The following is a 26,549-nucleotide window of genomic DNA, read 5'->3' on the forward strand; positions in this document are numbered from 1 at the left end:
TAGAACAATGTTTATCTCTGCATTAGTTTTGGCCAAGAGTTGTAGTTCTGCACTCGGTAGCTCTCCGGCCCATGATGCTTTGTGCGCCCATGGTGGCTGAACTGGCCGTCTGGAAACTCCATGTAAATTCCCATAGACGGCAGCACAGCTTTCCCTCTAGGTAAGAGTAGGAAACTCTATGGAGAACACAGAGCGAAAACCATTGCAAAAAGAATGAGAAACAAGATAGCCGAAGTAGCCTATGTTGATGCATCGTGCGGAAAACATGGAACTGCACATACATGGCAGTAATTGAATTACAGTAATGGAATTACTGTAATTTAATTACTTTTCTCGGTAATTTGTAATGTAATGAATTCCTTTTTCGGGTTGGTAATTTAGTAATGTAATACATTACTTTTTGGCAGTAATATCGCAGCAAAAGTAATTAATTTCTTTCGAAATTACTTTTACTAAAATGCGCCACTACTCCTTCACTAGATGACGAAGTAGAGTGCCGCGAAAGCAGGAACGGCGTGCGGCAAGAGAAGCTAGCGTAACGGATCGGCAAAGGGGGACAGAGTTGAGCAGAACAGTGCGTCTGAGACCTCAACCATTCTCCAAGCAGCAGGATACAAGGCGTCAAGGGAATGCTGAAGGGAGATATGGTGCAAGAAGGTGGAGCTGAAAACTAGTTTGGAGCGCGGCATAGCGCCACTCCCTGTTGCGTCGGCTAGGGCACAGTGGTGCCTGGTTACACTCAACACCACGGGTCGAAGGAGGATTGGGGTTGGGGGAGATAGGCAGAAGGGTGCATGACGTGAGGCACCGGGGCTTGAGCATTACTGAGCAGTGAGCACAAATGTGCCGACATCGATTCTTGGGATTGCGGAAGCAATAAATAAGCTAGCTTCTTCGGGCCCTTCAAATGGCGGAGACAGCTCCGGGCCAGCAAGACGCTGGGTTCGCCGGTCATTTCAGGGCCGTTCGACCGTGTTTATTTATTTATTTTTTTATTGATTTTGCGAAAGTCTTGTTTTTGTAATGGCACGTACTATAGGAGAGAGATAGAATAGCTCTCTGGGACGGAATTTGGCGGGAAGACGAAAGATTGTGTGTGCTTCGCGTCTGGAGAACAAGTTGTTGTTTAGTTTACTATCTTCGCTTAGTTTTTGCATGGATGGAAACTAAGAAGTAATTTAAAAGTAATTTAATTACTCAGCAGAAGTAATTGTAATGTAATTTCATTACTTTTGGGAGCAGTAATGAGTAATGTAATTTAATTACTTTCCTGCGATTTTCAGCCAAGTAATTAGTAATGTAGTTTAATTTTTTTTTTTCAAAAGTAATTTTGCAATGTATGGCAACTGCAGTCTCGGCCGGGGTCAATGGAAACGGAATACCCAATATCACGGCCTCGTCACGCCCCCGCGACACACACACAGCTGAAGAGGTTGCAATAGCGCTCGCTTGCGTTGGTACGCGGGCAAACGTGGTTATTAGCGACAGCAAAACTGCTGTTTGAAATTTCGGAAAAGGGAGGATCCCGGAGGAAGCCAAGCGCATCTTCTTAGCAAAACCTATTAATCGAAAGTCCTATTAATACATACATACATACATACATACATACATACATACATACATACATACATACATACATACATACATACATACATACATACATACATACATACATACATACATACATACATACATACACACATACACACATACATACATACATACATACATACATACATACATACATACATACATACATACATACATACATACATACATACATACATACATACATACATACATACATACATACATACATACATACATACATACATACATACATACATACATACATACATACATACATACATACATACATGGTTAACTATTTTAGTCTTCGGTACTTTCGAATTGCGCGCCAATCTCTTCCTATGCCCTCTTTTGGCTCGACTTCAGGTTGCGTGACGTCACATCCTTGACGTCACCCTAATTGACTTATTTAATTAACTATTTAGTATTTGATACATCTTGACGTCACTCTAATTGACGGACTTAATTAACTATTTTAGTACTTGATAATACATTGAAATGTGACGCCAAGCCATTGGTTAATGAGACCATTTTCGTCTGACATCGAACAGCACACGGACGCCACTTCGTTTCGCCTCCATTGAAACTCAGACTCCGATCCCCACCGCCGACGGCTGCGTTTCGATGGCGGCGAAACGAAGTGGCGTCCGTGTGCTGTGCGATGTCAGTGCACAATGCACATTAAAAATCCCCAGGCGGTCGAAATTACTCCGTAGCCCTCCACTACGGTACCCCTTTCTCTCTTTCCGCTTTCGGTCTCACCTTCCTCCTTTTCCTTACGGCGCGGTTCAGGCGTCCACAGAACGTGTGACAGATCTGCGCCTTTCCTTTCCTGTCAACAAGTTATTATTAATTACCTAATTAAGGTATTGACCTGATAATTTTTTCGGACACAACATTGCGTCACCCTCTATCGATTGAGGCCACTCATTAACATCTACCACTTCTCAGTTACAACTGCCCCTGATGGGGTTGGTACAGGTGGGTCACCGCCGCTTGCGGCGGGGGCTAGCCTGGCGCCGAATTTTTATCTGTTCTAGTCCGTCATTGCACACGCCACTGCTGGTGGTGGACGACGGCTGTTGTTGCGGCGCGCGTCTTTCTTTCCCTCTTCCTTTTCTTTATTCTCTATATTCTCTTCTATCTGCACGAGGCAGCGGAGGTGGCTCAGCTACAGAGCCAGTAGCAGGCCCGTGCATTTTCTTTTCCTTCTTCCTACAGCCACAACAACAACTGCGGACACGATGTTGCGGGCACGTTCTAATAAAAAAATGTTTTCCAGGCTTGCCACACATAATCCTGTAAGTTCTTTGTTCTAGGCTCGTTCCACAGAGAAGAAAGCCTTTCCGGATTGCGGAAAATATATTCTAATATTGCAAGCCGCCGTGGGCGAAATACGATATTTGCAATAAAGTAAACTATCATGCTTAGATGGTCTGTCGTATGTACCATCGCTGTGCATCGGTCTCTTCTATACACGAAACACCGCACAGTGACACATTCACGCAGTGTTGCTATCGAAGATTTTGGGTACGCGGAGCCTACCATTGACATCATTCTACAACGTCAAGGTCGAAGCTAAATTGCACGCAACATTAAAGTTCTGTTTTCACTGTAGTCCAAACTGTCACCCATGTCTTCATGGTATCAATCGACTGAATGCCAAAAGCTGCATATTTATGGGGGGCTGTGTTTATATTTAGTAAATACTTCCAGGTTTCGTGAGTTGAGCTTCAAAACGCCGCCGATAGAATTTGCGGATAGGGCAAAAAAAGGTATAATCAGCCGTTTAATACTTCCATTCCTCGATGTTCCCAATGAATTCAGCAAAGCGGGCATGCATATCGTGGAAGCAGCCATTTAAGTCTTTAGAATACAGCGCGCATATTGAGAATTGCAAACACTTCAATAGATTGACCTTCTTGGAAAGGCTTTAGTGGCGAAATCAAACGTGGAGCTGTCTGCTTCAGCAACCCGACGTCTTTTAACATGCTCTCCGTTTGAGCCTTCGTTGTATGGTCATGGAAATTCGTGTTCAGAATGAGTTCTTGGACTTGCCGAGAGTCCTTCTCAAGTTCGGGCGTGCGCGCCGGCAATCCACTTGCCTGAGCGAGGGTCCTTATGCGGACCTAAATTCGCATGTTTCATTTTACATTTTCGGGTTCGAACCCGACCGCGGCGGCTGCGTTTCGATGGAGGCGAAACGAAGAGGCGTCGTGTGCTGTGCGATGTCAGCGCACGTTAAAGATCCCCAGGTGGTCGAAATTACTCCGTAGCCCTCCACTACGGCTCCTCTTTCTCTCTTTCCACTTTCATTCCCACCTTCCTCCCTTCCCTTACGGCGCGGTTCGGGTGTCCACAGAGCAAGTGTGACAGTTACTGCGCCTTTCCCTTCCTGTGAACCAATTTAACTTTAACTTTTATTTTACATTTTATTGCTTCAAGCAGGATATTCGGGAGCTTAAATTGATAACATTGTCGGTTGACAGTGAACAGGTCCCAGACCCTACTATAATGCTTGGTCTATAGAATCCGAGCAGCAACTACAACACCAAGCTTACTAGAAGTTATATTCTCATTGAACTCCGTTAACAGTGTAAAAACGTGAATCACCGCTGAATGTATGACAGCGATCTCACCTTCATCTAAAGTCTCAAACCGGAAAATTTTGACACTAATCTTTGGCACGTGGCCACGCAAAGTATTTAGATGTGCACAGTTGAGCGGTCTTAAGGTGAAAGCCTTTAATGGCTCACGCTGCCGTGGACAAAATGGGTCCCGCTTTTGCGGCGGCTCTGATTGGCCGAGGCGAGATGACGTCATAGAGATCTCGACCAATCACAGAGCACCACCACAGTATGCGCGAATGCGTGCCTTATATGGCCATATGACAATCAATGATCAATTAATAATTAACTATAATTAGTTAATTAATTGCTAGTTGACGACTCATTAGGTGATCTATTGTGTAGCTAATTAATGATTATTCAATAATCTATTAGGTAGTTAATTGATTGATCGATTAATTACTACTTAATGCCAGTTGCGTAGCAGAATGCGGCACTCAGGCTTTGGCCTTTCGCTACTTTAGTCGCTAAAGCCCCTCGTAATGTTTTCCGCAGTCCTTCTAGAAGAAAACTAGGATCGGTTGTGACAAAAGCTCTTATTCGATCACTGCCAGCGTTTACACTTTCTCTGCGCCGAATGTATGGTGAAATAACTGTTCAAAAGAGCTTATGAAAATTTTCAAGATGTTTGAAGACAACAAAATGCGTGTAGCGTTACTAAAAAGCATTTAGCTGTGTCGCTTGTTACTGCCACCATACACCAACTGCGCAGGGCATTTCGTAGCTGCCAATAGCGGTATACAATAGCGCTGTGATGAAACTTTCTATTATTACTCGCTACGGGCGAGTGGGGCAATTTCGGATGCGACATACGACATGGAGCCGCGAGATAAGTTCCGAGTATATCATCATCATCATCATCAGCCTGATTATACCCACTGCAGGGCGAAGGCCTTTCCCATATTTCTCCACTTAACCCGGTTCTGTGCTAGCTGCATCCACTTGACCTCTGCGAACTTCTTAATCTCATCCGCCCACCTAACTTTCTGCCTCCCCCAGCTACGCTTTCCTTCCCTTGGAATCCAGTTTGCTACCCTAAGCGACCATCGGTTATCCTCTCTTCGCACTATATACTATATCTCTAAAATACGCATTAGTTGTCCAACCAAACTCCCTCAAGTGGTTGAATATCGATAAGGAGGACGAGAGTGCAAAAGTAAGCATTTTTTTGTTTAATCAACGCCCTGAAATACAGTTGGCAGAAACGAGAAATCATTATAACTGCCTTGTGTAAAGTATACGTAAGCTGCCCATTCTGCGTGCCAAGAACTACTGCCTTTTATAGAGTTGCACACGGGGAGATAGGCACGTAGGCCGTAATATTGAGCCCGTATCGGCTGGCTTTCCACAACCGGCGACCGGGTTGTTCTTCGAGCTCGGAGGCTGGAAAAACAAGTTTATATGGCTTCCTTATCTTGGGCTATTTCGGTAAATACTTCCACACACCGAGTATTAAGTCCGCATAAGGACCGTGAGTACCTGTAGCATGTACGGCTTCGGAATATTGAAAGCGTGGACAATAGACGGAGCCTTGATGGTTGACATCATATGTATCAAGCTTCACTTCACTTCTACGTTTATACTGTCGTTGTGTGCGAACTTGCTAGCTGTTGACTGCAGGAACATAGATTGCGCGTCTTGGGCGAGCAGTGCGACAAAGGACGGCCGCTAGATTTATTCTAAGAAATGCTATATTAAATTTTGTCTCTTTATAGTACTAAAAATGCCGTTATAACGTTACCATCGACGCGTATTTCTTGTCCTTGTAATTCGATTGCCTTATACTTACTTGCGCGGAAGTTTTCCAGCAGTTTTCCCGCTAGGTCGGTATTATGTGGAAACGGCACAGTATCGAGCTTTTATTATCAAACCGCTTGTTCGCTATGCTTCAGTCCTCTTATTTAAATAATTCGTCATGTACCCCGCCTCACAACCAGAAATTTTCGAGGCGTTCTGATAAAGTGCTTTAGTATTTTTTAACTCGTTGTTTATCATCGCGATAACAATAAATAAATTTGCAGATATTTCCTCCGCAGGATTTTATTTTTCTGCAACTAATTGTCAGAAACGCGCCCGATTGATTTTCTGTGAAATTCCGAGTTATTTTTGTGAGCGAAAGATAAAACGCCAGAACATAAATTGGGCGAAGTATCAGAACCTAGAGCCAATTATATCAATATGTTCATTACAAAATATTTTGCAGTATTCCACGGCTGCGTCGAAGTCATTTTCAAGAACGAAAACCATTCGCTTTCTGCGACGTTTTTATCTATACCTACTACAAGCGCAGGCAATAGAATTTGAAACTAAATTCTGGCCCGCAACGGAAGCTTAGGCCGTTCCCGTCAAAGTGTTTTATCTCAGATTATCCCACAGTCACATAGCAATTAAAAGGGAATCCTGCACTTGGGTACGTCGAGTTTAACTGTCAATAGTGCCGTTTTCATCCGTTTTCGACCTCCTCTGATTCGCGGAACCGCCGGAACCGGAAGTAGTGGCAACCGAACTGACATTCGGCACCGGCGTTTCCACCAATCAGAAGACTCGAGGTCAGGGCGAAAATGGCACCTCTGAAAACAAAACAAACAAACTATACGGACATATTGGACGCAAAAGCTTGCAGCTCATTCAGAAATTCGAAATCGAATTTTGCAGTGACGAGTCCGGACTCCGGAGAAACTGCGAAGGGTATCGGCATTCGATGATCTACGATTCTTAGGAAAATAACATTTAGTACGGTACGGTACGGTACGGTACGGTACGGTACGGTATGGTATGGTATGGTATGGTATGGTATGGTATGGTATGGTATGGTATGGTATGGTATGGTATGGTATGGTATGATGTGGTATGATGTGGTATGATGTGGTATGATGTATGGTATGCATGGGGCGGCCTATTGGTTTATTTCCACAATGCTGTTAGTGAACTATAACAGAGCATGACATGGAGTGGTTCAGTTTATAAGGATAAATTTAATGTCCCAAAGCGACTCAGGCTGTGGCGCCATGGTGGAGGACTCCAGAAATTTTTACCCCCTGGGGATCTTTAACGTGCGCTAACATTGCGCAGCCCACGGACGCCTTTTTGTTTTGTCTTCATCAAAACTCAGTTGCCGGCAGTCGGGTCTGAACCCGAGTACTCCGGAGCAGTAGTCGGGTGTCTTAAACGCTGCACCACCGCGGCAGGCCTTACATGGAATCGCCAAAAGTGTCACCTCAGACTTTTTGGTTTGGCGATTTACCGCGTCAGGATGTCAGTACCTTTCAGCATGTCCACGGCATAACTTGGAACCACGCTGTAAGAATACTATTCATGCACCGTGCTTGGAAAGAAGATATGAAGCGATTGGTGACGCGACCTGTATGCTTTCTTTGCTTAAAGAACACTACAAGAGACGATTTTCCTTTGCAGTCGTACATATACGTGTGGAATATACGTCTTATGACTTTATGAGTACTGCTCAAAGACATCGCCTGTATGGGAAAAAAAATAATAAAAGTATTGCCTTTGGAGAGGCGCGCGTTTGTTTATACCAGTACGACCGAGTTACTGTTTGCGGTCATATAGAGCGACCTTTTCTGTGTGCAATGCTCTCATAATAGTAACTGAATAATAATAATAATAATAATAATAATAATAATAATAATAATAATAATAATAATAATAATAATAATAATAATAATAATAATAATAATAATAATAATTGGTTCACAGCAAAGGAAAGGCGCAGAGTCTGTCACACTTGTTTCTGTGGACACCTGTACCGCGCCGTAAGGGAAAGGAATAATGTGGGAGTGAAAGTGGAAAGAGAGAAATAGGAGCCTTAGTGGACGTCTCTGGGGTAATCTCGACCACCTGGGAATCTTTAACGTGCGCTGACATCGCACAACACACGACGCGCCTCCGTTTCGCCTCCGTCGAAACGCAGCCACTGGCGGTCGGGATCGAACCCGGGTACTCCGGCACAGTAGTAGGGCGTCTTAGCCACTGCACAACCGCAGCGGGGCGAACCATTGCCAGAGTTTTTCAACGCCTTTACCCCGCCGGGGTGGCGCAGTGGTTACGGCGCTCGACTACTGTTCCCAAAGACGCGGGATCGAATCCCGGCCTCGGCGGCCGCTTTTCGATGGAGGCGAAAAGCAAGGCGCCCGTGTGCTGTGCGATGTCAGTGCACGTTAAAGAACCCCAGGTGGTCGAAATTTCCGGAGTCCTCCACTACGGCGTCTCTCATAGCCTGAGTTGCTTTGGGACGTTAAACCCCACAAACAAACCAACCAACCAGCCACTAAAGAGACGCTCATTGACCAATACGGCGTAAAATTCCAGGCACGGTTCTACGAGCAGCTCATGCATTCCTGGCAAGAAAGGGGCCGCACCCGTCTCCATCCTCCAGCGGAGCAGACGCTCTCACGCTCAAATCGGCATAGTTTCCCGAGTCCTTTGCCGCCATGAATTCTGGTTGAGCCGGTCACCGTCCCGCGATTCGCAGTAGGTTTACGACCGCGGGCTACCAGCCGCCATTACGTTCACCGGCGCCGAATCTGAGCCTGCTACAGTCGGGAATTCTCGAGACGATTCAAGCAGCAACCCGACACCGCTCTTGATGACTTCTCTTCAGGCAACATCTGGTGGCAACGTTCTCGGAGGAGAGCAGTCGCCTTGTCGTCAAGTGCGCGGTCTGCCAACCTCGGTCTTGGTCCTCGTGAGCTCGTTTCGGTCTCTTCGCGATTCTGGGCTGTCATGTGTGCTTGCTGAGACCATGTGATTATACGTGTGAGTGTTTGTTCGTGAGAAAATGGCGGGCCGCGCAATTCTACGTCACGGCGTGAGAGTTGTGTGCACGCTGGTTTGGAGCATCGTGTTAACTAATAAAATGGCTCAGTTCGTTTAGCTGATGGATGCGTGCGTCTGTGAGCGTGCGTAAAAAGGGCGTGGGGCCAGTGACGTGTAGTCAGTGACGTAGATCGAGTCTTTATTCTGGATAAAAAATGGGCGCACCCTGTCCGGAAGAGTCATCAAGGGCGAACGAAGTCGCCGGCCCGTCTATGATTATGGGTGTGACTCGTTACTGTATAGCAGAAGCCGCAGAACTGTTCAGCGCGTTACCTTGATGTACCCCGCCTTCTATGATTTTACACTTTCTTAGAGCTCTCTTTCGCACCCGAATTCAAATGCTTGGGCTTTTTGGGCCCAGAACTTCTCCGGCGCGGACTTAATGCAAAATGTGGTTGCCCTAATTTGTTGCGTTCGTGCCTTTCCGATGCAAGGGTGTGGCCCACAGGGGTTTCTGCCGAACTCTATAGAAAGGCAGCAACGGCGTCTTTGAAGCGCACTTTGAAGGCACTTTGGTCCGCACTGGTGAAAACGAAGAACTTCGACACCTTCCAAGCATTCGGAATATCACGGCTTCCGCGTGCACCCTGCTATCCAGCTGGCGGAAAATTCTGCTGTCTGGACACTTTTTACAGGGATAGCACCTGCTTTAGACAGTTATATTCCCCTGTGCAGCGTGTCAGATCTTTCCTGGACTTCTTTGCCACCATGTTATTATTATGTCGTCTCGTCGCGCTTCCTTAAGCATATTTCCTTCAAATTCGGCCTCTCCTTCTTGGCCATGCTGTCCACCTCTCTTACAAAAGGTGTCGGTGCCCAACTTCCATGTATGCATTCCGCATGCATAATGCGAACAAAGTGGCGCCAAAATTAACTTCCTCTTCAAACGCCACTACGTGCACTAACGTGGTAATACCTAAGTCCTTGACTCGCCGAAGAATGTAGTTAAAGATTCTGACAGCTCTTCTCGACTCTTTGTCCGGGGTGGAAGCCTTGTCTGCGTATGAAATCAGTGCACAAGATAAATCCGCACTGTTGATAGTTGACCAATGATGCATCTCTTCCGTAACCTCTATTCATTAAATTTCCCCTCCCTCTCTCTCTTAATTAGGTGAACATGTCACGCGAAATTATTATCTGTTCAGCGTTCTTTAAAAATGCGTCCCTTATTTTTTCTTGCTTTATTCCTCGTGAGTTCTTGCAGTCTTCAGGTGTCGCAGCTCTCTTCACGAGATAGCCATATGCAAAAAACAAAAGAAAAAAAGGAAAAAGCGTGACGTTCACATAGTTTGCAGTTTTGTATTTTCTTTTTTCCGTGCTTTTTCACCAGCTTGGCAACGCTGCGATCATGTTGTCGCACTCGTACGTGTTAGACATCAACAAATTTTATCCCTGAACAGAGCATGTGTGTCCTAAGCGAGAAATGTTACGGGCTTCGACTTTTGTCAATACCATATTTTAAGCCGTTGCACCAAAACTGAATTGAATTGAAATCAAGAATATAATCTTTCAAACAATCGCTACAGCGGGAATGTCACCTTGTTTCCGCTCATTAGTAACATCAAAATGACTACACTCCTTTTTCAGCAGCTCCTCATGAATTACTACTACTACAGGGAAAACTGAAGCGTAGCGTCGCGAGTACAAAAGTAAATGAGCATCAGGCACTTCTCCACTCCCGACCGATCATCCCAGCGCATGCACAGTTCTTCGAGCGTTTCCGCTGAGTCATCGTTTCTGCTGGGTCCGCTTGGATGAACGCCAAGGCCGCACGAGCGCCACACTGCACCTTAATTGATTCACCACTCTAGACGACATTCTCTGCGTTCCTCCCCTGCATAATTTATTTGAGGCTATGACATCGGGGCGGCATATACACATTTCATTTTTACGTTTCTTTCAGAGAGAGTTCACTTTCGCGTGCTGCTTCCTTGAGACGACTCGGAACCAAACTGGCGAATGAAATTTATTTTACGGCGAGAACTTTAGTGCCCCTATGTCGGAAAAAAAAAAAAAATGTCCGGGGGCGTCGACCTTTTGAAGCCTCGAAAGTTCACAAGCATGCATTTGACAAGTGGTAGTTGGAAGGTGACATGGCCTGGCTCTGATTGGTCGGTGGGTTGTGTGACGTCACAAGACCGGATTGTACGGTCGAGTTGGAAGGGGCTACCAACTTGGGCAGCTAGCTTCTTTCCTTTCATATCGATGGGTTAGATGGCAATCTAACGCAACCATAAGTTTCGAGCATGCCTGTAATTGACTCGCGACATGGCCGACCGGCAGAGAGCTTCATTAAGACGGGAAATATCAATCACATTGGGAGCCTTGGAAACAAAGTCACGCCTGGTACTCGTCGAACGAACCAGTCGAACGGACTGGTTCCAGCAGGGCTTCATATCTACGCCCCAGAAGGCTATGCGGTCCCTCGATCTCGAAACCGTCACCTGAAAGGAAAGTTGACACTGGACATCGTGTATCGTTCAAGTCGTCTAAAAGAAAATTTCTACAGCACTATACAAATAAACCAGCAACGAGCATTCTTACACCTGTCATTTCTTTACATAGGCAATACTGTTATCGAGTAACGTGGTGTGGAAAAGTAAGGCTCCCGCTTATATGCCGCATGAACGTCACTCAACATTAGTGAATGTTATTGCGAAAGCTATACTACGCCAGGTCTCGGCCCGTCGCGTAGTCTGTGGCCGCAGTCACGAATGACCTCGAACAGCCGCGAAGAGTGAAAAGAACAAGAGGAACAAGAAGAAGCAGAAGAAGAACAACAACAACAAGAACAAGAACGCTCGATCACCCGCAGCTAATGCTTTCGCTCCATATTCGGTTCAGCAGCGTTGAATCTTATTTTTTTTTTTCTCTCTCTTCCTTTACAGGAGGCAGCTAAAGACAGTACGCGGACCGTCTTAGTATTCCGTGTTTCCATTACGTTCCGTGTAGCGCCTACAGCGCTAGCTGTTAAAGCCAAGTTGCCCCTCCGCGGTGGTCAAGCCAGAGCGTCCGCGATGACTTGACCAACCTGTCACGCGATTATTAATGCAAAGCGTTACTTCGCTATGTTCACAGATTTCTGTTTGCAAGCCGTGTCCGCAGGCCGCGTCCGCAGAGTGTGTCCGCAGATCTTGTCCGCAGGCCGTGTCCGCAGACCATGTCCGCAGAACATGTCCTCAGAACATGTCCGCAAAATCGTGTCCGCAGCAGTTGTGAGTAATTGAGAAGTGGTAGAGGTTAATGAGCGGTGTCAATCGATACAGGCTGACGTAATGTTGTTGCTGAAAAAATAAATAGGCCACTAAGTTAATTGGGTAATTAATTAGAATAACGGGTTCACAGGGAAGGAAAGGCACAGTATCTGCCACACTTGTTCTGTGGACATCTGAACCCCGCATAACGGAAGAGAGGAAGGTAGGAGTGAAAGCGGAAAGAGAGAAAGGGGTGCCGTAGTGGGTATGACGTCAAGAATGTGACGTCACGCAACCAGAAGTAGAGCCACGGCCGGTCTCAATGCGCGCGCGCGCGCATTGAGACGGGCCATGGTAGAGCCGAAAAAAGGGTATAGGAAGGGATTGGCGCGCAATTTGAAAGTACCAAAGACTAAAATGGGTAAACAAGTAAATTAATGTGAGGATGATGATGATGATAACTTTATTTTCCACCAGATAAGGAGACCCCCCAATTCCCGCCCCCGGCACGCAGGCCTAAGGGACGGGAGCAGAGACCTCCGCGATCAGAAACAGGCAAAGAGGTCTTGACTCTTCGCGGCTTCTTCCGCCAGGCGGCTGGCTTGTAGCTGTGGAGCAGGGTAATTGATGTGACGTCAGGCAACCGGAAGTAGATCTGAAAAATGCCATAGGAAGAGATTGGCGCGCAATTTGAAAGTACCAAACACTAAAATGGGACGACAGAGGACCCAGAGGCTTGCAATCTCTGCAACGTACCTCTGAGTCAAAATCACCTAATCTGGCAATGCCCCGATTCTCCGGGAGCTAAAGAAACTGATCCCCTTGATCAAATTACCTGGGAGTCCTACATCCGCAGCCCAAATGTGGATAAACAAAAGATCGTCCTACGCCTGGTGGAGGAGGCTTACTCCAAGACCTTCTCTGCGGCCACGGCGCAGGAAAGCCGGCAAGGAGACCCTCCCTCTGGCTTAGCCCCTGTCCCGAGGTCCATGTCGGTGTATATAAAGTCTTCTCACTCACTCAAACAAGAAGTGAACTAAGCAACTAGAAGCAACCGGAAGCAACTAACAGCAGCATCCGTGCTTTCGCATTACTCCAGTGCAGATTCTGCAGTGCCCTTTAATTTTTTTTTTTTTTTTGAAGGGAGGATCGAAAAAGACACCGCCACACATATTGCTATACATCTCCCGTAAACATCTTGAAAACATCTTGCACATATTTCGTAAACATCTCCCGACGGGACAGCATGCAGTGCAGCTGTGTACAGTATCTGGAGCCGTTGCGATAAAGCCATCAGCGTTGACTGGCACATCAGTAGCATTGTGGGAAAGCCATCGCTACAGGCGAAGAAGAGCGTTGTGCTCAGGTTTTCCCTTTATGAGGAAGGGGAGGGAGGGGGAGACAGCGCCACAAAGTTCCCCTCGGTCGAACAGAGGACAGACACAGTCGGGACGCTTCCCATAAGGCACTACACGAGAAGATGCTCAAGGCGGAGGGAGGGGGAGACAGCGCCACAAAGTTCCCCTCGGTCGAACAGAGGACAGACGCAGTCGGGACGCTTCCCATAAGGCACTACACGAGAAGATGTTCAAGGCCGTATCTAAAGAATTTGTCACACAGTGAGACGCTCGTATTAGTTTGGTTTGGTTTGTGGGATTTAACGTCCCAAATCGACTCAGGCTATGAGAGACGCCGTAGTGGACTCCGAAAATTTCGACCACCTGGGGTCCTTTAACGGGTAAAAAAAAATATATATATAAACACAATGGTCGCAACATGATCATGACGTGCAACAATTGCAAAAATATCAAATGACCAGCTAGCGTTGATCATCAGTGTTGCCACAGCTGCAATGCCATCAGTTTGTTTCTTTTCTGCGAACAATCTACACAGGGAACCACGCAGCGCTGCACAACATTTAGAAAACAAAAATCCTAAAATCTTTCATGCGATGTTTATACTGATATTTACGCTCCACACGTTTGCCACATCTCGTTATGTTTTGTAGATGTGTGGACACGATACCTCAGTTATCTCGCATATCAACGGAGGTTTGCGGATCAGTAACATCCTACATCTTCCTATAACGCGCTTATACCGTCAGCGGGAGAGATGCCGATGCGCGGGAGAAAAAGAATCACGGGCGGTCCACCAGCCACCGACAAGCACGCTGCGTCACATGAATCGTTTCATATAGTTAACATATAAATATGACAGCTGGATCAAGATTACACCCGAACTGGAGGAACCGCGTGGTTTCCTCTCTCGAGTATGACAAATCACTTCCCGCGCATCTGTCCCTGACTCACACGCTCCGCTATGACTTGTCCGCACGGCAACGGAGCCTCGTACGAACGTACGCAATGATGTATTTGGGCGGGAGAACGCAGAACCCATGCGCGCACGCGTCGCTGATTGACCAGAGGAGAGGTGCGCGCGCGTTATTTGCGAAGCGGAGCTGTAGCCAGAGAAAAAGCGCGGGAAAAACTAAGTGGGTGTGGCTCTGTGGCAAGCCACGCGAAGTCCTGTCGCGAAGCGGCGGCGCACTAGGAGGAGGAATATGGGGGAGAGAAGGCGAAATTGCACGCACGTCTTGCGTGACTCGTGCCACCGGAGGTGCTGGACCTCCCCCGTTTCGTCTCTCGTTGAATACTTGGGTGCAGTAGCGAACGCACCGCGACGTCGCTGTGAAAGGATTGCTCGAAGAGGGCGGGATGGGATGTCCAAGCCGGCCGTGATGAAGTCCCCGTCGGCGTTCGCGCTGCACGTAGGTGATGGCGGTGGGAATACATGCGTGTGTGTTTGTTTCGAGTCCAGTAAACTTTGGGGAGCAGGTCAGAAAGCCCCGACCGGGAAACGGGACCGAAGATGTTTCCAAAGCGAACCTGACTGTCTCCGCAGCTGTTTAAAAAGGAGTAGCAGTGGCCAGCGATAATCTTGAAATGAGCTGAAACAACAAAACCTACTGCTACCTTTCACACCACTCTGAGTATAGAGTGACTAGATATAACGGCTGCTACCTAGATGTCTGATCAGGTATCATACGCAGGCTGCTTCTACGCTACTCACTGCACATTTAAAGTATGCCACGTAAGTGGTTTAATGACGGCACAAATTTTGGCCTGTAGAAGATGCCAACGACGCTGGAAACTCCGAAACATTGCCATTTTGACAGAGGACATCATCATCATCATCATCATCATCAGATATCACTCTAAAGTACATGCTAATAAAACGGTGAGTGATCCATGGCTCTCAGTCCCTCCAAACGAAATGAAATGGATATTAAGGGCGCTTTGAGCTGTTTTTCGTTTCTAAGTGTTTTCTTTGTTTTCCGTATCTAAGTGGAAAGAAATGCCAGTAGCCACTTAGGGAACAGCAATACTCATACTCAATTTGTGATCCGTTATTGCAAAACTCTCAAAAAAAGAAAAATATGAGAGAAAGTCCCGATCATGTCGCAGTTATCGCGTTATCGAAGGTAAAACTAGTTAAAGAGAATGTGAGCCCCAAAGCTACTAAAAAAAAATAAAAAGAAACGACAAAAAGAGCAACCTCCCAAGTAAACGAGTACTCTAATCGCGAAATATTTTGAACACTTGAACCAATAGAATAAACATTTTCACAGCAGTAGAAGTGCGAGTGATATCGTTGTATCACTTACGCCGCTCACCATGACTTAGGAGACGGGGGGGCTTAATAGGAAGCATTGCGTATCCAGAACCAGCGTTGTTATTCACCGCGCAGGCGCGAAACTCAGAGACTGGTCAAGTAGGACTCGTAATCGAAGTGACTATATGCATAGGTAAAAAAAAAAAAAAAAAAAAAAAAAAAAAAAAAAACTAGTCCATGAAAATCTTGCGTGAAAACTCTAGAACAAAAGTCTCCATACAAAAGAAGCGTTTTTTACACATAGCCGCTGGGCTAGTACCGGCTCTAGCACAGGCGACAGTACACTGTGTCAGCATGCGTTAGCAGACAGTGTACAAAACTCGTGTAGTTGTTCCGTTAGCAAAATACGAGAGAGAGAGAGAGAGAGAGAAAGAGACTTTTTGTGTTACGCATCTCCTAACACTTTGTCGCCAAATTTCGACCCCAGTTCTTTTCTCGAGAATTTCTCACATGCTTAAACATTTATGACATTGTCCTATGGTTAAAAACAAACAAATACAGTGAACTTCTTGGGCTCCCGTTCATAGCTCGGGCTGTGACGCAAGATTTGTGCGCCAGAAGCTAATCTTAAATCAGCGTGTAAGTTTAGCATGCACGTAGGGCAGGATGCATTGCCAAAGAAACAAGAATGCAAATGGTCTCCAGTCCACCGCTGGAAAGTTGAAGGGTCATATTTAGCTGCGCATTTCTGGTACACCTGCTCTCAGGTCATGGTCATACCTTCAGACGGCGCTGCACGGAATTCCGCAGCCACTGCGCTTAATAGAGGGAGCGGCGAGTTCCGTTCGAGCGGACGCCATTTTGAGCAGTCACGCGTATTTATTTCTCGCAGAGCGGGCAAGATGCCGACTATGGTAGAGGGCTGCGGTGGGTTGCATGACCGCTCAAGGACTAACGGCGAGAGGAAGAACGCTACAAGAAGCCCGGGGAGGGGGTGGGGCAAAAGAGCCCGAGCGACCGCTGTTGGTGGCGGTAGCGGTGGTGGTCGCAGAGAAGCGGCAGATGGGGCCAAAGTCAAGGCCAGAGCCTTTCATCTCTTGACGTGCCTTTTTGTTCGTGTCTTTTTTTGATCACCGTTGTTGCCGCGAGAGTGCGGACAACACGCGGGAAACCATCGCGGAATCACGGTAAAGGATGAGTGTAGCTCCACGTGACATGCCCTATGCTTTGCGCAACAGGTGTTGAAACGGCTCATTTCTCTCTTTCGCTACTGCCATGTCCTGCTACGGACAGATTAGAGAAATAATCTTTGATTGCATACAGAACTCGGATCCCATGTTAGTGGTGGGACAACAGCCGAAAAAAATATATATAAAAAAGAAAATAAACCTGATTGTAGAAAAACGATATATCTCCATGAGAACTTCGGATGTTGGGAGTCTGGAATATCCGGCAAAAACTTAATTTCTCTTTTTTATTAATTTTGTGTTCCTGCTCCTATTCCCGGCTTCCACCGAAAGCGCGCAGCGTTCTGCTTGAGAGAATGTAGTGGCGTTTTGGAATGATTCATTCTTCCTCAAGCGTTGTCATGCAAATACTAACGCCAGCAACAGCAATCTGGTGCTGGAATGTTCAATTCTAGCTTTCAAAAACTGCGGTCATCTGATATGGTAAAGTTACACGCCATAGTAAGTGGTGGCTACCTTTTCAGCGCCTCTTTCTTTTCTCTGTACTTTCATCGCCTTGCGAAACAACCTGTTTTTCGCGTGCCTAAGAGCTGCGAACTGTAGAGGATAAGTCCTGTATTTGACTGTGACGCATGCAGCCTTCTGGAACCACAGCTTTCGCTTGTTTGTATGCGTACGGGTTTGCTTGGACACTTCGTTAGGGCCGTTGAAATACAGAGTTGCTCTTTTCTTTATTTTTACTCGCCTGCTCCCCGCGACACTTCGTTAGAGCCGTTGAATTACCGAGTTGCCCTTTTCTTTATTTTTACTCGCCTGCTCCCCGCGGCTGTTTCCACGCCTATTCATGCGATTCAGTGAGAGTGAGAGACTTACGCTTTCTTGTGCCCTTAGCCGGAGGGAGAGAGAGAGAAAAAAAAAACGCGAATCCATTACACGGGGTGTGAGTAACACTGAGTTTGAGTCATTCACTCGTCAGTGGTCACCGTTATGACCTTAGGCCGCCAGTATTCTCGCAGTCCGCTTTGAATCATGCGTTTGGACTGAAAGCACTGAAGGTGGCGCTTGAAACTAGGAGGAAACCGATATGTAAGATGAGCGCAGTCCGAAATCGCAAAGCTACCGCTGTTCGAAACCGCTACACTTTGTAATCTTGACGCGTTTGAGAACTTGCAAGATCTGGACGAGATATGACAGGAACGAAGGGCTGCCGTCGGATGTTCATTACTGGCGAGATGCGAAGATCAAACCACGGCAATGTGGGGCTCAAATTCTCACAAAGATTGATTGATTTATAGGAAGGGACTCAAATTCTCACTAAGAGATTGTTGTTGCAGCTGTAGGAAGAAGGAAAAAAAAAATGCACGGGCCTGCTACTGGCTCTAGCTGAGCCACCTCCGCTGCCTGATTGATTTACAGGAAGGGAAAGGCGTGATAACTGTCTCACTTGTTTTCTGTGAACACCTCAACCTCGCCGTAAGGGAAGGGAGGAAGGTGGGAGTTAAAGCGGAAAGAAAGAGGAGCCGTAGTGGAGGGCTACGGAGTAATTTCGACCACCTGGGGATCTTTACGTTCGCTGACATCGCGCAGCACATGGACGCCTCTCCGTTTCGCCTCCATCGACGCAGCCGCTGAGGTCGGGTTCGAACCCGGGTACTCCACCTCCGCTGCCTCGTGCAGACAGAATAGAAAATAGCGAAGAAAGAAAAGGAAGAGGGATAGAAAAACGCGCGCCGCAACAACAGCCATCGTTCACCACCGAAGCGGTGGCGGGTGCAATGACGGCCTACAACAGATAAAAATTCGGTGGCAGGATAGCCCCCGCCGCAAGCGGCGGTGACCTACCTGTCCCAGCCCAATCAGGGGAGTGCCCTTACAAAGAGATTTTGAACACGCGAAAGTCGTTAAACGCGCACCTCGAAGGCACAAGGGTTGGCAGGGAAATAAATAAATAAATTGGTTCCCGGGAAGGGAAAGGCGCAGTATCTGTCACACGTTTTTTCTGTGGACACCTGAACCGGGCCGTAAGGGAAGGGAGGAAGGTGGGAGTGTAAGTGGAAAGGGTGAAAGAGGGGCTGGTAGTAGAGGGCTATCGAATAATTTCGACCGCTAGGGGATTTTTAACATGCGCTGACATCGCACAGCACACGGACGCCTCTTCGTTTCGCCTCCATCGAAACGCAGCCGCCGAGGTCGGGTTCGAACCCGGGTACTCCGGCACAGTAGTCAGGCGTCTTACCACTGCACCACCCTGACCTCGCCTCAAGAGAAAGAAGAAAGATGCGAGCGAAAACGAAAAGAGAGGTGCCTTAGTGGAGGGCTGCGGAGTAATCGACCCCCTGTGGATCTATAACATGCATTGACATCGCACAGCACACTGGCGTATCTTCGTTTAGCCTCCATCGAAACGCAGCCGCCGACTGTGGGGATCGAACCCGGCAACTCCGGCCCAGTATTCAGGCTTCTTAGCCACTGTAACACAGCGGTGGGGCCATAAAATCAAAGAATTAATAAAAAAAAAGCAGGAGTGAATTTATTCTGTTCGTGCACTAGGCGTTTAGGGCACCTCGTAGTGGGTTTAGAATAACCCTAAAATACTTTGTGTGTTTGCAGAGCGCAATAACTTACGAATCATGAATACCTTCTTCAGCAAACGGAAGAACCGGAAATGGACATGGGAAGGTCCGAACGGGGAGACTAAAAATGAAATCGACTTCATAATGTGTTCAACCCCCGCCATTGTGCAGGATGTAGAGGTAATCGGGAAAGTGCGATGCAGTGACCACAGGATGGTGAGGTCCTGAATTAACCTAATTCTGAAGAAGGAACGCGACAGATTAGTAAGAAAGAAACCCATCAATGAATTAGCGGTGAGGGGGAGGGCAGAAGAGTTCAAGATCTCGCTACAGAATAGGTATTCAGCTCTGAGGATGGCGACATTACCCTAGAAGCAAGGGACAATAATTTCAGAGATATCATTACTGAGTGCGCGGTGGAAGTAGGCGGTAGGATAGTTAGAGAGGATACCGGTAAGCTGTCTAAGGAGACGAAAGATTTGATTAAGAAACGCCAGAGTATGAAAACTTCCAATTCAACAGACCAGATCGAACTGGCCGAGATATCAAAGCTAATCAATAAGCGCAAGGTGGCCGATATAAGGAAGTATAACATGGAGAAAATTGAGCATGCTGTAAAGAACGGGGGAAGCCTTAAAGGGCCACTGTCCAGGGAAGGCCCGTTTAAGAAAAGGAGCCCAGTGTTTCGATCAGGTACCGGAGAGTCTGTGCAAAATTCTACAGCGACACGCGCGCCGCAAAGCATCGAAAATACAATTCAAAGCTCCCTCATGCTCTCCTTTGAGAAGCCAGCTTCACCGCTCCCTGCGCTGGCCCGACGGGCCCCGATAATGACGTACGTATCGGGAACGACGTCCATTGGTCCGTCTAGCTGACTGACGGGAGAAGGATGGGTGTCTACCGTTCGCAGCGCGCTTTTCCCTCGCCACGGCCAGGCTGAATCCAGCGGCGCGCGCTCCCTCGACCGTTTCTTTTTTTTTTTCGCGCTCGCGTAGAGCCACGCCCCACCTCCCGCCAAACGCGGAGGAGGAAGGGGAATTTGTATTGCGGAGGCTAGACGACCTCGGGCAGGAGAGTGAAAAACCTTTGCGAGGGAACGGAAGGAGAGAGGCAGGATAGAATCGGGTGATTGCGGTGGCTGTAACTGCGTTATTAGTTACTCTTTTCAAAAACATTTTGCGGCCTTGCGTTCCAGGGGCGAAGTCTCACAGTCACCGGGGAAGAAAATATTTTCGACCGGAGGGTGGACAGTGGGCCTTTAAAGCGGTAAAGAAGAAATTGGACATAGGCAAAATCCAGATGTATGCGATAAGGGACAAGGCGGGCAACGTTATCACGAATATGGACAAGACAGTCAAAGTAGCCGAGGAGTTCTATACAAATCTCTACAGTAGCCAAATTAGTCAGGACCGTAATGAGATTAGCGGTAGGGAAAAATAGTCAGACGTTCCACAAGTTACGAAGGACGAGGTCAAGAAAGCATTAGAAACTATGAAAAGGGGGAAATCAGCTGGAGAGGATCAGATAACTACAGAGATGCTGAAGGACGGGGGAGATATCGCATAGAAAAACTGGCCACCCTGTATACGCAGTGCCTGGTGTCATCGACGGTACCAGAACCATGGAAGAATGCAAACATTATCCTCATTCATAAGAAAGGGGACTCTAAGGACCTTAAAAATTACAGACCAATCAGCTTACTGTCTGTTACGTATAAGGTATTTACTAAGGTAATAGCTAATAAAATCAGGACAACCTTAGACTTCAGTCAAGCAAAGGATCAAGCAGGGTTTCGGAAACGGTACTCTACTATCGATCATATCCATACCATCAATCAGGGGATAGAAAAATGCTCGGAATATAACCAGCCCTTATACATAGCATTCATTGATTACGAAAAAGCATTTGACTCAGTTGAAGCCTCGGCGGTGATGCAGGCATTGCGAAATCGGGAGGTAGACGAGCCGTACGTGAAAATGCTGGAAGATATATATATATAGTGGCAGCACAGCAACCATAGTTCTACATAAACGAAGTAACAAAATTCCCATAAACAAAGGTGTTAGGCAAGGAGACACAATCTCCCCAGTGCAATTCACAGCTTGCTTACAGGAAGTATTCAGAGACTTGGAATGGGAGCAGTTAAGGATAAGGGTAGATGGAGAATACCTCAGTAATCTGCGATTTGCTGATGACATTGCCTTGCTACGCAACTCGGGGGATGAACTGCAAATAATGATTGATGACCTAGACAGGAAAAGTAGAAAGGCAGGCTTGAAAATCAATATGCAGAAGACTAAGGTAATGTTCAACAGCCTCTGGAAGGAACAGCAGTTTACATTAGGTAGCGAAGTACTGGAAGTAGTAGGCGACTATGTCTACTTAGGACAGGTATAGTAACCGCAGATCCGGACCATGAAAAGGAAATAACAAGAAGATTGGGATGGAGCGCATTTAGCAAGCACTCGCAGATTATGACCAGCAGCTTACCGGTATCGCTAAAGAGGAAAGTATATAACAGTTGCATCTTACCTGTACTCACCTATGGGGCTGGAACGTGGAGGCTAACCAAGAGTGTTTTACTTAAGTTGAGGACAACCCAGAGGGCTATGGAACGAAAAATGGTAGGGGTAACATTAAGAGATAGGAAGCGTGCAGAGTGGGTCAGAGAAATAACTCATGTTACCGACATTCAAGTGGAAATTAAGAAGAAATGGACATGGGCAGGACATGTAGTGCGAAGAGAGGATAACCGATGGTCTCTTAGGGTAACAAACTGGATTCGAAGGGAAGGAAAGCGTATCAGGGGGCGGCAGAAAGTTAGGTGGGCGGATGAGATTAAGAAGTTCGCAGGGGTCAAGTGGATGTAGCTAGCACATAACCGGGTTAAGTGGAGAAATATGGGAGAGGCCTTCGCCCTGCAGTGGGTATAGTCAGGCGGTGAAGGCCGAACTACTGATGATGATGATGACTTTGTGCGCCATCTGGTCCCTCAATATGCAGATGCGTTTTTGAAACATTTTGGTCAAGCGACATGAAAGGGCTGGCAACAAAGACTGATGAACGGACAAAAGCGTTATTACAATATACGATCATATTCTCTGAGGATTTGTTGCTCTGAACGATCGGTGATCGGTCCAGACGCTATATATCTTCTTAACTACGATGAGTGGCCAGCCTTCGCTTGCTGGCCAATAACGCGGAACCGTCACGAAAAACATTTTTAGAGACTGGGTGCGCATCATGCAGCTACGCAAGCGTCGCCATTCGTTACTTCTGGCGTTTACTGGCAAAATGGCCACAGCGTGGTGACGGTCTAACCAACAGCTCGGTACCTACCCGTTAGGGGTACAAAATTTTTCACGTCAAATCACCGCTCAAACAACGGCAACAATCCCTGTTTGGGGATCTATGAGGAGAGGGGGGAAGTAATTAAGCGACAGCAGCTAAAGGCAGTGACGAACTGTCCTTCACGCCGACATATGCGTAGTTCGGCCTTCACCGCTATGGCTACGCGGTGGGCGAAGTGGCGCGAAGAACTCGACCACGTATCTGGGCGTAGCCAGGCGTCACCAATGCCTAGCACCCCTGACATTCGTACTCTCTCTCTTTGTCCGCTTCTTTCTGCCATCTCTTCTGACAAGGGAGACCCGCCCTTCAGCTGCTGCTCATGCGCGCGCGCACGGACGGACACGGGGTGCCCTGTGTTGGTGGTACCGGTGTCGCAACCATTTCCTTGGACGCTGCGCCGGGTCGGTCACCCCTTTCTTTCTCGCGGGAGCTTGTTTTCGCGCGCTTTCTTTATTTGGCGCGCTTCGGCCGATGAGGTTCGGTGAGCACGCGAAAAAACGCAGGAGTACAGGCCGCGCCTGTTGCGTCAGTGCCTTGGGCGCGCGTGCTGGCGACGTTCACGGTGTGTGTGTGCGAGTCCGCGGCCCCCGGCAGCCAGTGGCGGCGGCAGCTGTCGTTGTCAATGTGGCATTGCTCCCGGTCGGGCTTTGTTTTCGCTGACCTCGAAGCTGCCGCGGCCCATCTGCTCGCGACAAAAAGGGGGCCCCTCTTTCTCTCGTCGCCGAGTGATTGAGAAGGACCGACCATGGGGGCAGCGAGGGAGCTTTGTTTAGGATAAGGTGAAGAGTGCGGAGAGGCACGCGCTGCTTCCTACAGGTGTTGGGACGGGGCTTTAAAACCTGGTGGTAGAAGTGCAGCTATTGTTGCATCACTGCCGGCCTGCTCTACAGAAGGAATTCCTTTTCATGACGTTTGTCCTTTTAATCGCAGCCATATTTACACAGGGCTGACACAGTAGCGTTCCGATTGGTGGGCATAACAGAGACGGATTACTGCACATGCGCGTCTCGATCCAAAGTGCTCATGCGCGTCAGACAGCTTTAAGCAGCGAAGAAGTCTGCAGCATTGGCGTGAAACAAGTAAGAAGATTCGCGAGAGGGCTGGTGCTGATACGCCTCACGATCGCAGCATTCACTCTTGCCCAATGACAAGAGTTCGAAAAAATCAGCCGGAAATTAGGTACGGCTAATGGGGTTTTAGGTGCAGGCTATGAAAGTAGTACAGCCTTTTTATGGTGGATTTAGAGCAGAAACTCTACTCTCCGGGCTTCGCTGTCCTCGACCCCGTCTAATACCCCTATAATGACAGGGTGTTACTCGCCTTGGATTTGAAAGGAGCATTTGACAACGTTACCCAAGAAATAATTCTCACCCACCTCGCTCAAACTAACTGCGGTAAAAACGCCTTTCAATACATTTGGCAATTTTTGACCGACAGACAATCTATACATTCGAATCCAGGATGAGGAACATGGACCTTTTCATTCAGGAACCAGGGGTACACATCAGGGCACTGTTTTCTCTCCCCTGTTATTCAGTCTGGCTATGATATGCACCTGCCGGCCCAGCTGGGCGCTGTCGCCGGTGTGCAGCATGCGCTGTACGCCGATGACATCACCCTGTGGGCTACGCAGGGCTCCTTCGGAGACAGTGAGGCCAACCTGGAGCAGGCGGCGACCATAGTGGACCGTTATGCTCGTCGCTGCGGCCTCCAATGCTCCCCCCAAAAGTCTGAATTTGTGCTCATACGCCCATCGCCAAAGTACACAGCTAAAATTGCGTTGTCTCCTGAGACAGGTCCAATACCTGAACATGTCGAATTCCGCGTACTGGGGCTCTCCATACATCAACATAGACGGTTAGAAACGACATTGCTGAAACTGCGTAAGGTGGGGGACCAGGTGGGCTGCATGGTCCGCCGGGTTTCTAATAAGCGCGGGGTATTACAATGCAAGGACGCCTTGCGGCTGGCGCATGCATTTGTAACCAGTCGGAATTCTATATTCGACTCCGTACCTCCACCTGAGGAAGCAAGACGAGGATGCACTCGAAGTCATCCTCCGCAAAATTATCAAACGGTCCCTGGACCTCACGGTGAACATCTCCAACCAGCGTCTCCTGGGACTGGACATGGTGAACACGTTTCGGGAGCTCCGGGAAGCCCACTTGACAAACCAACATACACGTCTCTCGAAGACATCGTCGGGTCGCAGCCTTCTTGCCCGAATACATATCCAACACACCACTTTCATGGAAGAGCGCGTACGCATTCCATCCCAGTGGATATGCGCCCTCCACGTGCGCCCTCTTCCCGCAAACATGACCCGTGAGGACCATAATGGCCAGCGCTTGGCGCAGGCGGAAGACTTGGCTGGTCACTATGGATCGAAATCCGGCGTATTCTACGTGGACGCCTGCGGTCCCCACCATGGGGGATGGTATACGGCTGCAGTCGTCCCCCAATCTGAACTAGTGAACGGACTTACTTTTCGAGCCCTTAACATAGCACAGGGAGGGGGGGGGGGGGGGGAGGTCGCCAGTGCATTAGCTGCAGCTCATCCTACTTCCAAAACAATTATTTCCGACTCGCGGGGGCCTGTCGGAACGTCGAGCAGAGCTGGGTACCGTACCTAGCCTATCATCTTCTCCAAAACAGCGTCCACACCGGGGACCCCACTCACCGGAACATCATTTGGGCTCCTGCTCACATGGGCCTTGAGGGAAATTAGGCAGATGACGCCGCCGCCCGCGCGCTCTCTCTCCGGGCATTCCCCTCCGACCCCGATTACCAGGAGCTTGAATTCACTCCAGCTTATTCTTTCAAAGATATTGTTTTACTATATCAATCTGGCCACGGCATTTATCCCCGCCTGTGTAAAGGCCTCTGAAAGGCCGAAGAGCGGTTTCTGCTCCGCCTTTATAGAAATACTTTGCGGTGTCCGGCAGCTCTCAAATACTTCGACCACTCTTTCTCGGGCAGCTGTCCGCACTGTGCGGAGAAGTCTTCGGAGATTTACCACATGGTGTGGGCCTGTCCCTTCAACCCTGCTATCCCCCCTCATCCCAACCCCACCCGGGAGGACTGGGAGGTGACCCTGCTCGGATGCTCTGACCTACAGGCCCAAAAGGCCTTGGTAGAGCACGCCCGGGCAGCGGCCGACGCCGCTGAAATCCCGTACTACGGACCCCACCTAGTGCTTGTGAGGACTGGACTCTTAAGGGCTGGTCCAATCGTACCTCCTTGTAAATGCTCTTCTGAGCCAATAAATGACTTTCACCACCACCACCACCTTCAGCTCCCGAGTTGGCCGGGTGCCGGCGCTTGACCCTGAGCTCATCGTGAGGCCCTACCTCTTTTTCTAAGTCACGAGGCCCTACCTCGTCGTCGTCTCCAAAACTCCCATGTTCGCCGGATGTCGGAGAATGGCCTTCAAGGCCTCTCAAAGTCAAACTGGGATTTAGTCGTTTTAGCGGTGATTTAGATAGTTGGCGTGTAACGGTTTCACGCGCGCACGCACACACACACACGCACGCACGCACACACACACACACACACACACACAAGCGCACACACACACAC

The 26,549-nt window shown here is 48.1% G+C and overlaps 1 pseudogene; it reads left to right on the forward strand.

Moving 5' to 3' along the window:
- The first annotated feature begins 24,519 nt into the window (after window positions 1–24,519).
- On the forward strand, window positions 24,520–26,295 carry LOC146178989 (uncharacterized; annotated as a pseudogene).
- Window positions 26,296–26,549: the final 254 nt, after the last annotated feature.

This window comes from Amblyomma maculatum, chromosome 9, assembly GCF_055883805.1.
Source record: "Amblyomma maculatum isolate TAMU_Amacu chromosome 9, ASM5588380v1, whole genome shotgun sequence".
Taxonomy (NCBI): Eukaryota; Metazoa; Arthropoda; class Arachnida; order Ixodida; family Ixodidae; genus Amblyomma; species Amblyomma maculatum.